The sequence below is a fragment of the Saccopteryx leptura genome, chromosome 1 (genome assembly GCF_036850995.1).
Source record: "Saccopteryx leptura isolate mSacLep1 chromosome 1, mSacLep1_pri_phased_curated, whole genome shotgun sequence".
Classification (NCBI taxonomy): Eukaryota; Metazoa; Chordata; class Mammalia; order Chiroptera; family Emballonuridae; genus Saccopteryx; species Saccopteryx leptura.
This window is the reverse complement of record NC_089503.1, coordinates 50754695-50760694: the sequence shown is the minus strand read 5'-3', so window position 1 is coordinate 50760694 and position 6000 is coordinate 50754695. Positions and strand designations below refer to the sequence as shown.

Sequence of the window (6000 nt, the reverse complement as noted above, 5' to 3'; positions counted from 1 at the left end):
AACTCACTCCCTCTGAGTTTCAGCACTGGGACAATAAGAAAGTCACCAGCGATGTATGAGGAGGAACTAAATTGTTTGACATCAGAGCTAGAGCTGGAGGGGCAGCTTTTTCCCAGATGGAGTGTTCTAAGAGGCCATTGTTCCTTTGCTGAGCCTTCTCCCCACAGAGCAGGCAGGTGAGCATCATATCTGAGTCTCCATCAACCTAGCTAATGCTGTTGGCCCCATCCTGGTAATTCCAAGACCCCATCCACCCAATTTGCAGGCTTACCCAAGATATTTTCAATGACTTTTCTATATGAATAGTTTGTCTTGGCGCATGCTTCAGACTTTCTTAAAATATCTCAAACAAGCAGCATCTGGTCTTGGAGTGCCCCCATACCTCTTGCAATGTGACTCCAAGCTCAGCACTAACAGCAGCTGGCCTTGGTTTGCAGCTTAGCCTCTCCTAGACACCTCTAAGCCCAGCATTAGTAGAAGCCATCTGCAGATCATTTTGTAGCTAATACCAGATGATACACACAGTGGCTGACCTTGCCCTGCACCTCCCAGGAGGCCCCAAAGACAACACACCAGGTGGACAACCTCAGACAAGGTTGAAGACCTGGGGCACACTCAAGGGAAGGACTCAGAAGGCACCAGAGCTCTACGGAAGTACATCCTTCTTTGTGGGGTGGGTCCCTCCCTGCACAGCTGATTGTCCATGATGGTCACAGATAGTCCTGGCAGCTGATTGGCCTGGAGATAAGTCTCTCCCATTGACATGCCAATAGTAATCAAGGCTCAACTTTAAGGGGTGTACAACCCACATGGTAGATGCACCTAGACTGCCCAACTTGAATGAACAGGTAGGTTACACCACCGGACCCTAGAGGACACCTACTACATGAGGCCACTCTACCAACCCCTGGAGATGTAGCAACTCTATCTAATATGTAGAAAAAAACACAGGGATGCTTCCAAAATGAGGAGACAAGGAAATATGTGCCAAATGAAAGAACTGAGACTCTTCATTTTCTTTTTCCAATTGGTGCCAAGCGATGGGCATCTCTCTGGACAACTGACAAAAGTACCACAAGCAGAAAGCAAGAGAAAGCTCTACAACAAGAAGCAAAAATATGAGCTGGGACACCCTGCTGCCAATGCTAAAGATTGGCCACTGCTGGATACACACAGTTAGTGTGCCGGGAGACAACAAGAAGTACCAAGCTTTGAGGCTGGATATGGGCAACTTCTCCTGGGGCTCAGAGTGTTTTACAAGCAAAACAAGGATTATTGTCATTGTCTACAATACATCCAACAACACACTAATACATACCAAGACCCTAATAAAGAACTGCATTGTGCTCACTGACAACACACCATACCAACAGTGGTACAAGCCTGACCAGGCGGTGGTGCAGTGGATAGAGCGTCAGACTGGGATGCTGAGGACCCAGGTTCGAGACCCCGAGGTCGCCAGCTTGAGTGCGGGCTCATCTGGTTTTTGAGCAAAGCTCACCAGCTTGGACCCAAGGTCACTGGCTTGAGCAGGGGGTTACTTGGTCTGCTGAAGGTCCACAGTCAAGGCACATATGAGAAAGCAATCAATGAACAACTAAGTTGTTGCAACGCGCAATGAAAAACTAATGATTGATGCTTCTCATCTCTCCATTCCTGTCTGTCTGTCCCTGTCTATCCTTCTCTCTGACTCTCTCTCTGTCTCTATAAAAAAAAAAAAAAACCAACCAGTGGTACAAGTCCCACAAGAAGGCGGCCAGGCTAATTCCTGAGGAGGAAGAGATAGTAAACAAAAAAAAAGATAAAAGAAAATTCAGAAGAAACATGATGGAAGAAAAATGAATGCCAAAATCAGCAGTCTCCTACAAGAACAATTCTAACAGGGCACACTTCTTGCATGTATCCCTTTAAGATCAGGCCAGTGTGGCTGAGCAGATAGATGGCTATGTGCTGGAGGACAAGGAGCTGGAATTCTACCTGAGGAAAATCAAGGATAAGGAAGATAAATAAATCTTCTTCCCTCCTATCTTAGCTCATGTCATAAAGGTGTTTACTCTAAAACAAAACAAAACAAAACAAAACAAATGAAGGGAGAGAGAAAAACTTCAGAAAAAGAACAAAATGGAGAAAGGGAGATAGAGAGGGAAACATCAAGCTGCTGTTCCACTCATTCATGTATCCACTGGTTGGCTCCCGCATGTGCCCTGACTGAGGATCAAACCCACAACCCTAGCACATTGAGATGACACTCCAACCGACTGAGCTACCTGGCCAGGGCTTTTCAATAGTATTCTAATAACTATGTATGGTGTCAGATACCTATTTCAAAAAAGGTGTCAGATTTATTGGGATGATCACTTTAAAAGTTATATAATGTTTAATCACTGGAGTGTAAAACTGAAACTAATATAATATTGTAAGTCAACTGTAATTTAAAAATAAAATTATTTTAAAAATTAGCTATTGAACCTGAGAATATATAAAAATGATATTACAGTGTAACTAAGTGAGGTTTATCAGTTAATACAATTCTCCTTATTAACAGAGTAAAGAAGAAAATCCATATAATAATATCAATAGTTCATGAAAATATTAGACAGAATTCAAATAGCACTCTCATCATGTTAAAAACTCCAAGAAACCTAGGAATAAAAGGGAACTTTTTCAAGTTGATAAAGAGAATCTATGAACAACCTATAGCTAAAGAATGGGGGGGAAATGGCAGAGCATTTGAGATCTTGCTTCTTTGCATATGTCGTCAGCTGGCTCAAATAAACCCTTATAAAAATTCTCAAAAAAATTATAAAAGAGAAGAACCCTGACTGCATACTCAGTTGGTTAGAGCATCGTCTCAATGGGCCAAGGTTCTATGTTTGATCTCCAGCCAAGGCATACACAAAAATCAACCAAAGAATGCAGGAATGAGTGGAGAAACAAACAAACTATAGAAATGATCCCTGAAAGTATAGTCTTATGAGTGGAGAAACAAATAGATATTTCTTTCTTTCTCTTTCTTTCTTTTTTGTCCCCTTCTTTCCTTCCTTCCTTTCTTCCTCCCTCCCTCCTTCCCTCCCTCCCTCTCTTCCTTCCTTCCTTCCTTCCTTCTTTTCTTTCTTCCTTCTTTCCTCTCTATAATCAATAAATAAAAATTAAATTAAAAGAATAGGAAATCCTGCCTGACCAGGCAGTGGCACAGTAGATAGAGCATCAGACTGGGACGTGGAGGATGCAGGTTCAAAACCCCGAGGTCGCCGACTTGAGTGTGGGCTCTCTTGATTTGAGCAGAGCTCACCAGCTTGAACATAGGGTCGCTGGCTTGAGCAAGGGGTTACTTGGTCTGCTATAGTCCCCCCCCCCCCATCAAGGCACATATGAGAAAGCAATCAATGAACAACTAAGGTGCAGCAAGAAAGAGTTGATGCTTCTCATCTCTCTCCCTTCCTGTCTGTCTGTCCTTATCTGTCTCTCTTTCTGTCTCTGTCACACACACAAAAAAAGAATAGGAAATCCTGACTGGTGGTGGTGTTGTGGATAAAGTGTGGACTCAGAACGCTGAAGTCACCTGTTCGAAACCCCGAGGTTGTGGACTCTGAGCATGGGCTCATCAGCATGGGGGTCACTGGTTTGAGTACAGCAGGGGTCCCCAAACTTTTTACACAGGGGGCCAGTTCACTGTCCCTCAGACCGTTGGAGGGCCGGACTATAAAAAAAAACTATGAACAAATCCCTATGCATACTGCACATATCTTATTTTAAAGTAAAAAAACAGAACGGGAACAAATACAATATTTAAAATAAAGAACAAGTAAATTTAAATCAACAAACTGACCAGTATTTCAATGGGAACTAGAGGCCTGCTTCTGGCTAATGAGATGGTCAATGTGCTCCTCTCACTGACCACCAATGAAAGAGGTGCCCCTTCCGGAAGTGCAGCGGGCCGGATAAATGGCCTCAGGGGGCCGCATGCGGCCAGCGGGCCCGTAGTTTGGGGACCCCTGGAGTACAGGATCATCTGATCCCAAAGCTAGCCAGCTTAAGACCAAAGATCACTGGCTTGAAAAGCCCAAGGTCGCTGGCTTAAGCAAGGGACACTGGCTCACCCAGGTCAAGGCATATATGAGAAGCAGTCCATGTATAAAGCTCAATGCACAACTAAAGTGAAAGCAACGACAAGCATATGCTTCTCACTTTCTCTCTTCTTTCCTGTCTCTCTTTCACTTTCTCTCTCAAAAAAAGGGGGGGGGGATGTTTTATAGGCAGAAGACCTGATTATATACACATAAAATTTTAAGGAATTCAGAAAAATACTAAAATCGACAAGTTAGCTTGGCAGGATTGCAGGATATAGTCAAAACACAAAAATCAATTGTAGCCTGACTGGTGATCCAGTGGATAAATCATCATCCCAGAGTGCTGAGATGCTGGTTGGATCCCAAGAGAACTGGCTCGAACACTCAGGGCACATATGAGAAGCAATCAATGGATGCACAACTAAATTGATGCTTTTCTCTCTCTCTGTTTTCCTTACTCTTTCTCCCTTTCTCTCTCTCTCTTTCTCTCCCTTCCTGTCTCTCTCTTCCTTTATCTCACTCTGAAAAAATAATCAATTGTATTTCTACATACAAGCAACAAACAGTTGAAAAATGAAGTTTTAAAATATCATTACAATAATGTAAAATATTTAGGGATACATTTAAGAAAATGTGTCCAAGGTCTGTACATTGAAAACTCATAATATTACTGAGAGACGTAAACGGAAAGTTTAGCATGTTCATGAATCAGAACACTCAATATTAAGATGTTAACCTAAATTACTGTATTGATTACCATATGTCCTCATGTATAAGATGCTTTCATGTATAAGGTGCACCTTAATTTTGGGGCCTGAAATTTGAAAAAAAATATATTACATAAAGTTATTGAACTCAAGTTTTTTTTGTTTTTTTTTTTAAATAATTTTATTTTTTTAATGGGGCGACATCAATAAATCAGGATACATATATTCAAAGAAAACAAGTCCAGGTTATCTTGTCATTCAATTATGTTGCATACCCATCACCCAAAGTCAGATTGTCCTCTGTCATCTTCTATCTAGTTTTCTTTGTGCCCCTCCCCCTCCCCTTTTCCCTCTCCCTTTCCCCCCTCCCCCCCGTAACCACCACACTCTTATCAATGTCTCTTATAAACACAAGTTTTATTCATCAGAAAATTCATACAAGTCCTCTTCACTGTCAAAACTCCCATCCATTAGCTTCTCATCTGTGTCTGATAATGAATCAATCACCGTCTTCAACAATGAGCGCAAAAACAAGCGCTAAAAAGTGGGAAATGCAAGTAAAAAAATCTACAATGTGGGAAATGCAAGTAAAAAAATCTACAATGACTGTATAAGACGCACCCAGTTATTATACCCCAAATTTTTTGAAGAAGGTGCGTGTTATACATGGGGGAATATGGTAAATGCAATAACTATCATCTATCAATAAAACAACCAACACACTATTTTAAAACTAGAAACAAGATGAATTTCCTAACTGTATATGTATGGAAATGTAAATAACATAGAATAATTTTAAAAACTTTGAAAAAGAATAATGAAATTGAAGGATTTATATTACCTGACTCTAAGACTTACTAGAAAACTACATTAATCAAGACATTGTGATATTGCAATAGGCAGAGATAAATGCATCAGTGGAACTGAACAGAGTTTAAATATAGATCTACATACATTTGGTCAATTGATTTTTCAACAAAGGGCCCAAGGCAATTCATCGGTCAAAGGATGAACTTTTCTACAATTTGTACTATACTAGCTAATTGGATATTCATATGCATAAACAATTCAATTCTTCACAGCATATATGATACAAAAATTAACTCCAGTGGGATCATAGACTATGCTAAAACTATACAGTTTTCAGGAGAAAATCTTTACAGTGTTGGGATGATTTTTTTTTTTTTGCATTTTTCCGAAGTGAGAAATGGGAGGGAGGCAGA

The 6000-nt window shown here is 40.9% G+C and overlaps 1 pseudogene; it reads left to right on the top strand.

Annotated features, from left to right (window-relative positions):
• Positions 1–964: 964 nt before the first annotated feature.
• On the top strand, positions 965–2010 carry LOC136387987 (small ribosomal subunit protein eS8-like; annotated as a pseudogene).
• Positions 2011–6000: the final 3990 nt, after the last annotated feature.